Source organism: Stegostoma tigrinum, chromosome 2 (genome assembly GCF_030684315.1).
Source record: "Stegostoma tigrinum isolate sSteTig4 chromosome 2, sSteTig4.hap1, whole genome shotgun sequence".
Lineage (NCBI taxonomy): Eukaryota > Metazoa > Chordata > Chondrichthyes > Orectolobiformes > Stegostomatidae > Stegostoma > Stegostoma tigrinum.
The window spans coordinates 69,203,624-69,218,053 of record NC_081355.1 but is presented as its reverse complement, the minus strand read 5'-3'; the positions used below and the strand labels follow the sequence as shown (position 1 = coordinate 69,218,053).

General features: G+C 39.9%; 1 protein-coding gene across 3 annotated transcripts in view; it reads left to right on the top strand.

Annotated features, from left to right (window-relative positions):
- The first annotated feature begins 13,098 nt into the window (after positions 1 to 13,098).
- dgkb (diacylglycerol kinase, beta) overlaps positions 13,099 to 14,430 on the top strand; it is a 752,355-nt gene continuing 751,023 nt past the window's right edge. For all 3 annotated transcript variants that reach the window (XM_048520589.2, XM_048520551.2, XM_048520580.2), the window contains exon 1: positions 13,099 to 13,250. The gene's annotated coding sequence lies outside the window, so the exon portion shown is untranslated. The remainder of the gene's footprint in view (positions 13,251 to 14,430) is intronic.

The following is a 14,430-nucleotide window of genomic DNA, read 5'->3' as shown; positions in this document are numbered from 1 at the left end:
ATTAACATTTTCTGAATAGCTAGGGTTCAAGCACTGATCCCTGCAGTATCCAACTAGTCTATGCCTTCCACTTAGAAAGATATCAGTTTATTCCTACACTTTGTTTTCTGTCTGTCAACAAGATTTCTTGCCATGTCAGCACGTGACCCCTAATTTCATGCACTTTAAATTTGGATGCTAATGTCTTGTGTGAGTCCTCATCAAACACCATTTGAAAGTCCAGGTAAACCACAATCACTGGCTCCTTCTTATCAACTCTGTTAGGTATATCCTCACAAAATTACATTAGTTTACTGTCATAGTCTGTTTCACCTCCCATCTCCCCACCCCTTCCCACACCCCAATTAATCTCTGTGCCCCACCTTGCTAAAATTAAACTGCTACCAATCCTCAGATCTGTGGCCTTTTTTGGTCAATTGGTGTCTCCCTTCCTTGTATCTAAGACTACCCCTAATTTTCTTTGTTAGCCATGATTGGACCACCATACCCATTATTTTTGTGACAGATAGGAATGAATAATTGTTGCAGTACCTCCATGTGTTTTTTTTAAATGTTTGCCATGCTTATGCTCCATTATTCCTTTAAGTAAACAATTTATCATAGCGATCTTGCATCTCATGCCATCGTAATTTCCTTTATTCAGGTTCAGGGCCCTAGTGTCAGTATCAGCTACCTCCCTCTTCATCTTAATGAAGCATTCTATCACATTATAGTCACTCTGAGGCTATTTTTAGAATACTGCGTACAATTCTGGTTGCTCTTCTATAGCAAAGATGCTGTTAAATTTGAGACAGTGCAGAAAAGATTTAGGAGGAGCTTGTGGGACTAGAGACTTTGAGCTGTAGGGAAAAGTTGAATGGGCTGGGGCTTTCTTCCCTGGAGTGTTGGAGGCCGAGGGGTGACTTTATAGGCGTTAATAAAATCATGTGGGGCACGGATAGGATGATTAGCCAAGGTCATTATCCCAGGGTGGGGAAGTCCAAAACTAGAGGGCATAGGTTTAAGGTGAGAGGAGCAAGATTTAAAAAGGACCTGAATGATAACTTTTTCTCAAAGTGGGTAGTGCATGTATCAAACAAGCTGCCAGAGGAAGTGATGGAGGTGGGTACAATTACAATATTTAAAAGGCACCTGGAAGAAGATATATGAATTGTAAGGGCTATTGGGTTAGGGGCCAAATGCAGACAAATGGGGCTAAGTCAGATTAGGATGTCTGTTTAGTACAGATGAGTTGGACCGAAGGAACTGTTTCCATGCCATATGACTCTACGACTGCCAACTGTTCCTTTCTTTTTATACAATATCCAGTCCAGCATGGCCTGTTTTACAGTTGGTTCCTCAACATATTTATCCAGAAAGCCATCTCATACACACTCCAGGAATTCTTCTTCTATGGTATTGTGACTGTTTTGATTTGTCCAATATATGTATGTAGATTAATGTCACCCAAATTAAAGCCGTCCCATTATTGCTTGTGTCGCTAATTTTCTGTTTAATGCCTTACCCAATACTATAACTGCAGTTTGTGTCATTAATGTACAACAGTTATTTGGAAACTTTGTACTAAAGTGGAGGAAGAGTGGATTTTGGTTTTAAGTTCTATGAAGGACTGACTTGCTTTTTAAGTCAGTAAAAAAAACATTTAAACAGTAAGCTAAAGACAGCATTTCCAAATAGTCAAAGATAGTAGGAACTGCAGATGCTGGAGAATCTGAGATAACAAGGTGTAGAGCTGGATGAGCACAGCAGGCCAAGCAGCATCAAAGGAGCAGGAAAGCTGATGTTTCGGGCCTAGACCCTTCTTCAGAAAGAAGTTTCTGAAGAAGAGTCTAGGCCCAAAACGTCAGCCTTCCTGCTCCTCTGATTGCTGCATGGCCTGCTGTGTTCATCCAGCTCTACACCTTGTTATCGCTTTCCATGTAGTCATGTGGTTTTAGATAAATGACTAACAAGCCTCCAAAGGACATGATTACCAATGTGTTTGCTGACTTTGGTTTTATAACCCTAAGAAAGTGACAGTGCCAGAAACAAGTTCGTTCGGACAGAAAGAGACATGCTATTAGTGGCAAAACAGTCAAGGCAAGATTAGAGTAAAGTCCTTTGGTGGTTTGAAGAAAACTCCAGAAGCAGAAGGGTATGGAGACATCCTACAAATCTGTTGAAGATATGCGTTTGAGGAATTCAAATTCAACAGTAATATTGAGCTGAGTTGGTATCCTGTTTAAAATTTTCAAGGAGAAACATGAACTGAAGAAAATAGTGTTAAGTGAATATACATACATTGGCTGATAAAGAAACTGATTTCAACCATGCCAACTGAACAAGGAGTTTAACATGGAGATAGAGTTGATACTTCATTGAGGTTTGGCTATTTGGAAGGCTAAGATCAGGACAACAGGGTTGAGTCTTTCTTTCTGATTTCATACAATAAGTTTGTTTTAAATAGATATTGAAAAATATATTACATTCATGCTTTTATTTTGTGTAACTCTTTTATTTAAAGTACAGTGGCAACCTCTTGTAAATACATCATGAACTGACTTCTGTAGTTTAAAAAAAACTTCCTGTCCCTCAAGCCAGGACACACTTTGGGATCTCACTTGTACAATATTACCATCAGTTGTGATCGGAATAAACTGAATAATAACTATCGATTTGAATATGTTCTCTGACTAATGAAGACTGATGTTTAATTTTTCACCTCCTTGTTAACATTAAGGAACTTATTAGCAATGGACAGAAATGGAGAGTTGAAGCCACATTGCAATCTGCCACGATACTCTTGCTGGTGTTGTCTCAGGGGCTGAATGATTGACTGTGCGTGTGTGTGTGCGTGAACACTTAGCATGATATTCTTGTAATTTAAATTTTGTTGCCTTATTTTATTTAAATCTCCTTGCATTCTGAAATTATTGTGCTGTTATGGAAGTGTTGCTGATTGTTGTGGCATCAAATGGAGTAGAATTATTATTTTTGGCAGGAACTCTTGGTGCAATTAGGATCTTGCTCACAGTTAATTGAACGGATGGAACATATTATTATGCAAAATTAATCAAAGTAATATGTGTCAGAATAACTAAAACACATTCATCTTAAATTTGGTTCACATTTCTCGAACAAGAATATAGTATTGTAAAATATAAATGATCACTGTACCCATGTTGTTAAACAAATACTTCACTTTTAATTTAAGCATATACATGTAATTATTTTTCACCAGTCATTCCATTGGTGAAATGTGAATGTTTAGTGACTAACCTTGACCAGTCAGATGAGCATTGCTGATGTGAACCCACAAACCTGCCTTCTTTGTTCATCTGGACGGAAAACCTCTTTTGCTCCTCGTGCACCAGACCACCAATGAAAAACCTCAGAGTGCCTGCTGTCTGTCATGTTGTGCCATTCTCTGTGTCTTTCTTCTGTCTGCATGTATATGCTCCAGCCAAGAGGTTTTTATTTAAGCAGTATAAACTAGTTGGACCTCAGACCAGTGTCTCATGCTTTTATGTCCTCACTCAGGGCTGACTGCATGCTGCAATCCTGTAAATGATCTGACCGCATAAAGATTATGCACTGCCTGCATCACAGGGACCATGCGCTTATGGTGCTCCAGATTTCTGCTGAATTTTGGGCCTCATCAAGCTGTAAACACTGTAAATGTTGAAAACCAAGCTCTGTTCAGGTGTTCCAATGCATGAAATGAAATGTTGCATTGCATAACTGCGGAAACTTTTATATCTGTAATTAACAAATAAGGATGATTAATGGGATGATCCTAAACATTATGAATGATATAAATTCATAATAATTCCTTGCCAAATTAGATTTAATTTTAAGTGGAATTGAAATTGCATCATAAATTAACTACTTCAAACTTTACAATGTAATACCCTAGCCATTAGAAACCCATTTGGTCTATAAGCATCAAATCCATAATAATTCAATACATTACAATATTGTGAATTATCTACTTTGTGAGTGAAGGAAATGCACTATCATTTGACGGGACGATGCTGCCTTTTTCCTTGAATTCAATGGAATAGAAAATTTAATTGGGTGCATAATCGTCAGCATGGCTGGTAATTCTGCATCAGCACCAAGATTGAAGATTAGCCCCTAAGTATCTGAACATAATACAAAGAAGAAGGTAGATAAATTTAATTTGCATAGATGCTGGTCGACACTAAAGCCCATGATAACAAGCACATGTGAAGAGGCCCTTGGTCTTAGTACTAGGAAATATATGACTGCCTTGACAAAGGAACCCAAGAGATACAGAATCAAATAGAGCTGTGTTGTGCAGACTGAAAACTTTACCACACCTTTAGGAAAGCAGTAGTCCTTCAGGTACTGCAAGACAGCAGTACAGCATAAAACTCATTACAGGAGGAAGAAATGATGAGGTAGAAAGAGGATGGAAAATCCTACAACTTTTGAATCTTAAGGACATGCACTGTTTCCTCATCATTGCCAAGACAATCTGTGGCCTGACCACTCAAGGGCCCTGGCCACTGAGAATGAATCATTGTTTGAATTTTCTACTCCAGAAGGTTGTGTTAGCTCCATTGTTGAATATATCTGAGGTTGAGGCAGATAGTCTTTTTAAAAAAAACTCAGGAAATTATGAGAAGTAGAAAATGAACAGGAAAGTGAATCGGAAGCCAAATGTCAGAATTATTTTTTTCAAATGGAGGAGCCAACCTAATGCAGTACCATACAGTTGATTTCTGCTCCAATTTCTCCAGTTCTTCACTTCTTCAGTTCTAACCATTGATACTACAGGTGCTGAGGTGGGACAATTTCGCAAAAAAAATCCTAAAACCAGAGTGGTACCTTTTTCTCTTATTTTAATGTGACAATTAGGTTTTTGAATGCATAGAAACAATCATAGAAATTTCAACAAAATCCCAAACACAGTGATGTATTTACTGTGGTGTGGTAGTAGAATCCACACCAAGTTTTCAGGGAAAATTTCAGAAGAATTGAGCAATGAGGCCAACCTCCTGGCCAAACGGTCCATCCTTCAGCTCCAGCAGGACAGTGCTTCACATTTTCTTTTCATCCAATGAATTCATCTGTGTTATTTTCAATATTTTCACTCCTGCAATTGCCACTTCCTGGGTCTGCTATGTGGAATGCACAGTGATGGACTAATTAAAAATGGTAATGATTAATGTGAATTAGCCTCCTTCCCCTCCATTCTGCCTTTAAAACATTACCTGTAAAATTGCTTGACTCCTGTCAAGGCCTCACTAGGATTTTGTTTCTGGCCACCGGTGTGATTTGCTTTTTTTAAGATCCCTTGTGGTTTTTTAGAGCAAAACCATCAAAGTTTCCTGCATTGTGTTGGTATCCTTCTGCCAATTTAAATGAACATCAACCTACAAAAATAGATTGTGCCAGGTATATGCAGAGGAGCACATCGAGATTGCATCTGCAGAACTGCCCACTCCATCCTAAAAGAGAAAAATCCTTCAACTAACCACACATTCAATCATACACTCTAAATCCAACTAATTCATCAGAGCTTATTACCTCCCTTTCTGAATAACCTAAGGGCATTTTTCTGTTTTATAAGTGATTAAAATAAAAGTACAAGGCATTGCTGCATGAAATGTTCATGACAAATTATAAATCATTGAACAAGAGGAAGGGAAAGATCTTTGCTATTCAGTATGCTTATGGTTCAGAAAGCAACAGCTAGTGATAATTTAGATTGCATAATGTCAAGCTTTAGAAACAATAATCTGCGAAGGACAATTACATTTGATTATTTATTAGGTTCTATGAACCGCTTTTGCAGCCAATGGGAATTTCAGATATCTTAATTATTACTGTTAAACTTTTCTCAAAATGTCGTTGATATTAATTTCACTATTAAATTTGTGATTTCAAATTGCATTACAGAAAAAGAACATTTTGTATTTGTGTGATGTTTTTCACAACTTCAGGGCATCCCTAAGCGCTTTCCAGACAATGAAGTCTTGTTTTAGTTTGACATCAAAACGTGAGGAAAATGATTGATTGAAATCTAATGAAGTACAGCCACCTACCTCACACAGAGCAGACTCTGTCGCTTCAGGATTTGAAGACTCAGCCAATCAGATCTACTCTCTATCCCTTGGAGAGGAAGCAAATCATTCTCAAAGCCTGAAAAAGAAAAGAATGGTTCATGATATCTTGAACAAAACAGATCTAGCCTCTTCCCAAGTAGCGTATTGAGGAACAAAACCAGGCCTTACGTTAGTGGGGAAAAAAACCGGATTGATTACACTTTAATTGCCAGCATGTGGAAAGTTTGTAAAGCTGCTGTTTGAACAATATTAGCAAACTTTCCACAGGCTGGAAATTAAAGCCATAACAAGGCTGTTTTTTTTTTCAGTTGTAGGATGTGGGCATTGTTGGCTGCCCGGCATTTCTTGACCATCCCTAGTTGCCGTTGAGAAGTTGAGCTGCCTTCTTGAACCGGTGCAGTCCACCTGCTGTCAGTTGACCCTCAATGCTATTAGGGAGGTAATTCCAGGATTTTGACCCAGCGACAGTGAAGGAACGGAGATATATATCCAAGTAAGGGTGGTATGTGACTTGGAGGGGAGCTCAAACTCCGATATATCTGCTGCCCTTGCCCATCTAGATGGAAGTGGTCATGAGTCTGGAAGGTGCTGTCTGAAAAACTTTGGTGAATTTCTGCGGAACATCTTGTAGATAGTACACATGGCTGCTACTGAGCGTCAGTGGTAGAGGGTATGTATGCTTGTGGATGCAGTGCCCATCAAGCAGGCTGCTTTGTCCCGGATGGTATCAAGCTTCTTGAGTGTTGTTGGGGCTGCACTTATCTAGGCAAGTGGGGAGTATTCCATCACGCTCCTGTTTCATTGACTTGAATAATTTATTGTCACTTGTATTCAGTGTAAAAATACAGTGAAAAGTGTGTACCTATGCTATGCATTCATGGCGCTATTCACATTAACTTAAAATAAGAGAAGGAAAGAAAGATAACTTAAGAGAGTCCAACTTTTCTTTCCACTGCCACAGCCCCACTGGTTTTCCGGCCCTCACCATGCTGCTGCCAATATCCCACTCCAGGTTTTCCAGCCATCACTATGCCTCCACCAACGTTCCACTCCAGGCTTTCCAGCCCTCTCAATCTGCCACAAGCATCTTGCTGTGGGCTGCCTCACATCTGAGCTGCCTTCATTGCAGGACAGAACCCATATAGTTCCCGGTCATGACCCAACTCCTTCTCAACTCCTTAGGTAGGTAGTTAAAAGGGGTAGGGAGAGATAGAATTACTGCAGAGGGAGAGAGGAGAAGGGAGAAGGAGAGAGAATGACAAAGAAAGAAACAGAAAGAATATGGGTGAGCAGAGTGGAGCTCTAAATGGAGCGACTTACCCTGCCACCATCTGGCCTTTTTTACCATCTTTGCCTTGTAGATGTTGGGCAAGCTTTGAGGAGCCATGAGGTGAGTTACTCATCACAGCATTCCCAGCTTCTGAGATAGCAGGACCTGCTGATGCTGGAGAATCTGAGATAACACTGTGTGAAGCTGGATGAACACAGCAGGCCAAGCAGCATCAGAGGAATAAGAAAGCTTTACGTTTTGGGTCAGGACCCTTCTTCAGAAATGCTTTCAGAGGGAGGAGGGTAGCTTCTTTAAAGAAGGCATCCTTAGTGGTTTCGCAGCAGGTTTAAAATTGTCACAGATAGCAGGAACTGCAGATGCTGGGGAATCTGAGATAACACGGTGTATTCAACCAGCTTCACCTGTATTTCCAGCTCTGACTTGCTTTTGTAGCCTCTGTGTTTATGTTTGAGTTTCTGGTCAATGACAACCCCTCGGATGTTGAGAGTGAGCAATTCCCTGATGGCTGCTGGTACAGTAAGAATGGATAGCCAATGTTCCAATTCATTGGAAGATGTTCTACAACATGTGATCAATTTAGGGGATAACTTCAAAATGGCAATATATGGGACTGAAGCTGATGGGTATGCACACAAATATGTTTGCTGCATTGGCAGGCTGGTTGATGAGAATATGGTGTCACTGTTAATGAACACGGAGGTTTCCAACTCCATGGCTCAAAGCATTGCACAGGGCTTGGAGCTCTACATAACTAACGTGAAAGTCCATTAGGGTTTTTCTGAAACCAGCTGTGATATAATATTTAGAGTCATAGAGCCGTACAGCATGGAAACAGCCACTTCAGTCTAACACGTCTACCGAAAAGATATCCTAAATAAATCTAAACGCATTTACCAACATTCTGTGAGTTACCACTGACCAGAAACTCAATTGGACTCACCACATTAACAGTGTGGCTACAAGAGCAGGGCAGAAGCTTGGAATGCTGTGGGCCATTTGATGGGCGCTACATCCACAAGCATTCACTCCTACCACCACCAACACTCAGTAGCAGCACTGTGTACTGTCCACAAGACCCACAGCAGAAATCCACCAAAGATTTTCAGCCAGCACCTTCCATCTAGAAGAACAAGGGCAGCAGATATATGGGAACATCACAAATCACTCGCCTTCCTGACTGGGAAATATATCGCCATTCCTTCATTGTCACTGGGTCAAAATCCTGGAATTCCCTCCTTAATAGCATTGTGGGTCAACCCACAGCAGGTGGACTGCAGTGGTTCAAGAAGGCAGCTCACCACCACCTACTCAAGGGCAAATAGGGATAGGCAAGCAATGCTGACCAGTCAGTGACCGCCACATCCCACAAATGAATAGGAAAACAAATTTGGCCATGTCCCTCTAAACCCTCCCCATCCAGATGCTTTTTAAATGCTATAATTGTACCAGCCTCCACCACTTCCTCTGGCAGCTCATTCCATGCACGCATCACTCTCTGCTTGAAAAAGTTCCCCCTTTTAAATCTTTCCCCTCTTACCTTAAATCTACACCCTCTAGCTTTGGAATCCTCCGCCCCAGGGAAAAGACCTATCTATTCACCCTATCAATGCCCTTCATGATTTTATAAAACTTTGTAAGATCGCTCCTCAGCCTCCGATGCTCCAGGGAAAATAGTGTCAGACTACTCCGCCTCTCCCTTTAGCTCAAACAGTCCAACCCTGGCAACATCCTTGCAAATCTTTACTGAACTCTTTTAACAATATCCTTCCTATAGCATCGAGACCAGAATTGTACATCGTACTCCAAAAGTGGCCTCATCAATGTCCTGGACAGCCGCAAAATGACCCCTGACTCCTACACTCAATGCGCCAGCCAATAAAGCACGCATACTAAATGTCTTATTCACGTCCTGTCTACCGGTGACTCCATTTTCAGGAAACAATGAAACTGCATTCCAAGGTCTCTCGGTTCAGCAACACTTCCCAGGACCTTATCATTAGCGTATAAGTCCTGCCCTCATTTGCCTTTCCAAAATGCAGCACCCCTTTGTTTATATAGCTTAAACTCCATCTGCCACTCCTCGGCCCATTGCCCCATCTGATCAAGATCCCATTGTGCTCTGAGGTAACTTTATTCATCGTCCACTACTTACTAACCATACCTATAGTCACATCCAAAGCACTTATATAAACAACGAAAAGCAGTGGACCCGGCACTGATCCTTGTGGCACATCACTAGTCACAGGCCTCCAGCCTGAAAAGCAACCCTCCACCATCACCCTCTGTCTTCTACCTTTGAACTAGTTCTGTATCCAAATGGCTAGTTCTGCTTGTACTCCATGTGATCTAACCTTACTAACCAGTCTATCATGAAGAACCTTGACAAACACCTTATTGAAATTCATGTAGATCACATCTACCGCTCTTCCCTCATCAATCCTCTTCATTATTTCTTCAAAAAGGGTGATGGTGGAGGGTTGCTTTTCAGACTGGAAGCCTGTGACTAGTGATGTGCCACAAGGATCAGTGCCGGGTCCACTGCTTTTCGTTGTTTATATAAATGCTTTGGATGTGACTATAGGTATGGTTAGTAAGTTTGCAGATGACACCAACATTGGATGTGTAGTGGACGATGAATAAAGTTACCTCAGAGTACAATGGGATCTTAATCAGATGGGGCAATCAAGTTAGTGAGACTTGATTTCCCAAGCCAAGTTGGCTATCCTTTATCAGTTATAAATAACAAGGTGTAGAGCTGGATGAACACAGCAGGCCAAGCAGCATGAGAGGAGCAGGAAAGCTGACATTTTGGCTCTATCCTTTATCAGTCCTTGCCTTTCCAAATTCTTGGTGAGCAATTTCTCAACTTCTATTACAGCAGCAGTAGAAGCTACACAAAGTCTTATTGCCACTGAGAAAGCACATTTCAGTCTAGTCTACTGTGACAAATTCACTTTTCATCCCTTCAAATTTTAATTTAACCAACTTTAAAACTGTAATTTAGTGGCAGTCATTCTCACTCTTAAATATATATCAATTTATTTACATTTTGGTCAACTTCTGCAAAATGTTTCCATAATGTTAGACAACTAATTAGCTTTAGTCCACAATTATTCAGTAATTCCAATATGACCTATTCCTTATTCATGTAAGGCATAAAAGGGGGAGCTTTAACCCCACTAAAATCACTATGCTTTCTTCTGATGGGAAGTTAAATTTAATTTCATAACTTAACAAATCCTCCCATTTCTGGTTTTAACAGAGGTATTCCAGAGATGGCTGACCAATACTATTACACGAGGTGCCAGGAGAAAATTAATAATATTCTCCCATGCTTGTTAATCCCCCAATCATTGTATATCCTCTGCTGCAATCCAATACTCAATGTCTTTCCCATATCAATATCTCACCAATGATCCCCTCCTATTCTGAGTTCTTTAAAAGCTGTAAACTCCTCCACAGCCTCACTATGAGGTCTTCAATGGTTTCCTGACTAATACATCCCAGACATTCTTGAAACCTTGCAGCAGTGTCATTGATTTAGCAGCAGGGACTTGAGGCAGCGGGGTGGAGGAGCCCAAATCCAGGTCGAGGGCTGAGCTAGAGGTGGGAGCTGTTTCAACGACAACCTAACGTTATTGAGATGAGGCTGTAAGATGAACTTTATTGTTTTATTTTTCCATTTTTATATTCTGTGCTTTGGTTTATTTTCTGTGTTTTAAGATGCCGCCAGAGAGTCTTGACATTGAAAAACATCACTTTTGACTGTATTTGTAATAAAACATGTTACAATAAACAAATCAACTCAAATAAATCAAATTGCCTCATTAACTACTCACTATGGACAATTTGCTTACAGATCTTTCTCCCTTTGTTCACTAAACTCTCAGACTGCAACTAGATATCGTAGGCTATTCATCCAACAGGCTGCAGCTTCTCAGGCAGATTCTAAATGAGTCCCCTTCTTCATGTTTTCCTAAATGATCCTCTGCCTTTTCTGTTTATTTTAGGGTGATTGTTGCATGAATTTATTGCTTCTACTAATTGGTCAATTTGGCTGAAAATTAGAATTAAAATCAGAATCCCTACTCTGTGGAAACAGGCCCTTCAGCCCAATAAGTCCATACCGACCCTTGGAGCATCCACCCAGACCAATCCCCCTGTAACCCAACTAAGCTACACATCCCTGAATACTACAGGCAATTTAGCATGGCGAATCCATATAACCAGCACATCTTTGGACTGTGGGAGGAAAGTGGAGCACCCAGAGGAAACCCAGCAGACAAGGGAGAATGTGCAAACTCCACACAGACAGTCGCCTGAGGGTGGAATTGAACCTGGGTCCCTGGCGCTGTGAGGCAGCAGTGCTGAACCACCATGCGGCCCATCCTCCTAATCTAAATTGAAAATTTATCGTCCTCCATCACAGACATGTGTTCATTTCATGCTTCCTGACCTCCAAATTAGTTATCTGATTATCTACACTACTATTATCAGAATGGCTGTAACCTTCACCTTTTCTGAAACTTTGATCTTTCCCATGATGTTTCCACAATCTGTTTGTCATAATGAAAACCTCTTGTTTCTTCTGCCTGCTGCAATTATATTTGTAATGAAGGTGGTTGCTCTTATTCTTCCCAATTTCCCTGTTGTCATGGATCTAAATGGTGGATCGTCACTTTAAGAGCCTGCTCAAGTGATTTGATTGTGATATCATTGGCTATTTTGGGCAGAAAACAGGTTAAGCTAACCTTGCTGCCTACGGAATAAACATCTCGATAACAAAGCTCCTTAAACAGTTTAGTTTTATGTTCTTTCTTGGAAAATAACACCCATTCTTACCAAAGATCCTATCACCGAAACATTTAGCTTCCAATCATGCTCGGATTATATCCAGGTCTCTGTGACTATTGCATTCTCCAGGCAAAATTCATATTTCTCATTCATACATTTTTATTTCATGCTTTATCCAATTACTTGAGTATCTGCCACTGCCTTACCAACGCATTCAGTGGGCCATTTTCTTTTATTTTGTAGAATTGTGTAAATTTTTCCCTTTCTGCCTAACTACTTTAAATCTTCCTCGTTGCCTGCCTTGCCTTTTTACAATGGCATAGATGTTTGTCAGCAGCATCCTAGCAATATAAATACCTCTATTCAGCTCTACTAGTCATGCGTCAACCTATTCTACCATAGGTTCTTGTTCAAACTGTATTAAGGCCTAATTGAAAAGTGAATAAAAAGTAACTTCGAGGGCCAACTACCTGTAAAAGACAGCATATCAATGTGGTTTAAACATTAGGCTGTCTAATTGTTGCCTCCAGCAAATTTTCAAAAGCTGCACTGACTCTAATGCAGATTACCAGAGCCAATTGTTTCACAAGGTTGCACAATATATCACTTCAGAAGGCATTTCCACAAGTATGATCAATAAACTTAAAAGCACAGCACATGTTATGGGTATTGAGGAATTATCTTGCAGCATGCATGGCTGTGCCCTGAGAATTTTTCTTTCCTGAAAGTATTTTAGCTTGAGGCATCAATCAAATGGATTCATTATGAGCTTCCAGAGGCTGAGTCTGACGTCACCACTGTGTAAAATAATTACACACCCACAGTTCTTTAGCACACTCCTGCTTCACTGTCTGTTTCACTGTATTTTTTCAAGCATCAAAGGACAACCATGTTTGCATCCTGTTTTTACAATTGGGAAGGTTTCCTGATGTGAATAAAAGCTCAGATCTGACGTATTCTTATAATTTAGCAGTGTCACTGCAGACCATAGCACTTCACAGCAGATTCCTTGTTCTGCAGCTTCTTGGAGAACAGAAAAATAAGTTTCCTTCCAATTCTGGACAATTTGAAGATCTATATGAAAATAATTAGTGAGTATATTGGTTGTTTTAATTTTTAAAAATGTCAATTTAAAAGACAATCCAAAAGCATGGACTTTGCAGATTGATGCTGTTGCAGAATCTGGGCTGGTTTGTAAGACTACAGTTAAACTATTGCTTTGCATAATCCCATTTGATTTATTGTCAATTTGCCAGGTCAATTAAGTTAAAGTTTATTACTGAAAGGAATATGATATAATTGAAGCTTAAAATGAGATTGTGTTCGTGATAAAGAATTGTACTGATATTTATTTTGCATTATTTGTTAGAATTCTCAGCAATTCATTTTCGCAAATAATTCAATGAAATATAATAATTTTACATCACGGTCTAAAATTAACAAAAGGTGTGTCGTCTAAAATAAGGCTCACAGTTGCTAGATGGATTTGGATTTCACTGGCACTGTGAACAAACTCTAAAATGTAAGGTTACTTGTGTTCTTTGCTCCTTCAGAGGACCAGCACAGACATAGTGAGATGAATCACTTCCTTCTGTGTTTCAACTATTCTATAAGAACTTGAAAAGCAATGTTGCATTGAAAACTTGAAGCCAAAATTTATTTGGTTTTGACAAGTGTTGCGACAGCAAAATGTTTTGGCACAAGGTGATGGGATATGAGCTCAGACTGGCAAAGTCTCCCTCCTATATAGTTTTTCCTGTCCTTGGGTATGTAATCACGCTTTGTTAAGGGACAGATTTATTTTTAAGGGCAGCACACATATGAGGTCAGCTGAGTGTTTGTACATAGCAGTGGTCCTTGGATAAACACCTGATAGGAAACAACATTGCAGGGCTATGAGGAATATATGGAGGTTTGAGGCCAGCGCAGTTGCTATTTCAGACAGCCAGCATAAGCACAATGGAGCAAAGGCCCTCCTTCTGAGTTGTATCCACTATATGATTTTGATTCAAGTATGTCATGTACCTTGAATTTGCCTGATTTAAGAAGAGGAATATAGAAACCAGAGTAGACCATTTAGTCCTTTGAACTTATTCCATTACAGATTTGGGAAAATCCTAACACTGTGCTATAAGTCATGGAATGAAGTGAAGTGGTTTGAAGTTAAAAGCAGCAGTAAAAAAAAATCAAGAATAGTATAAGAACGAATAGCTAAATAATATACATATATGCTTTCAAAATGAAAATGAAATCTATGGACTGTGCAATTGT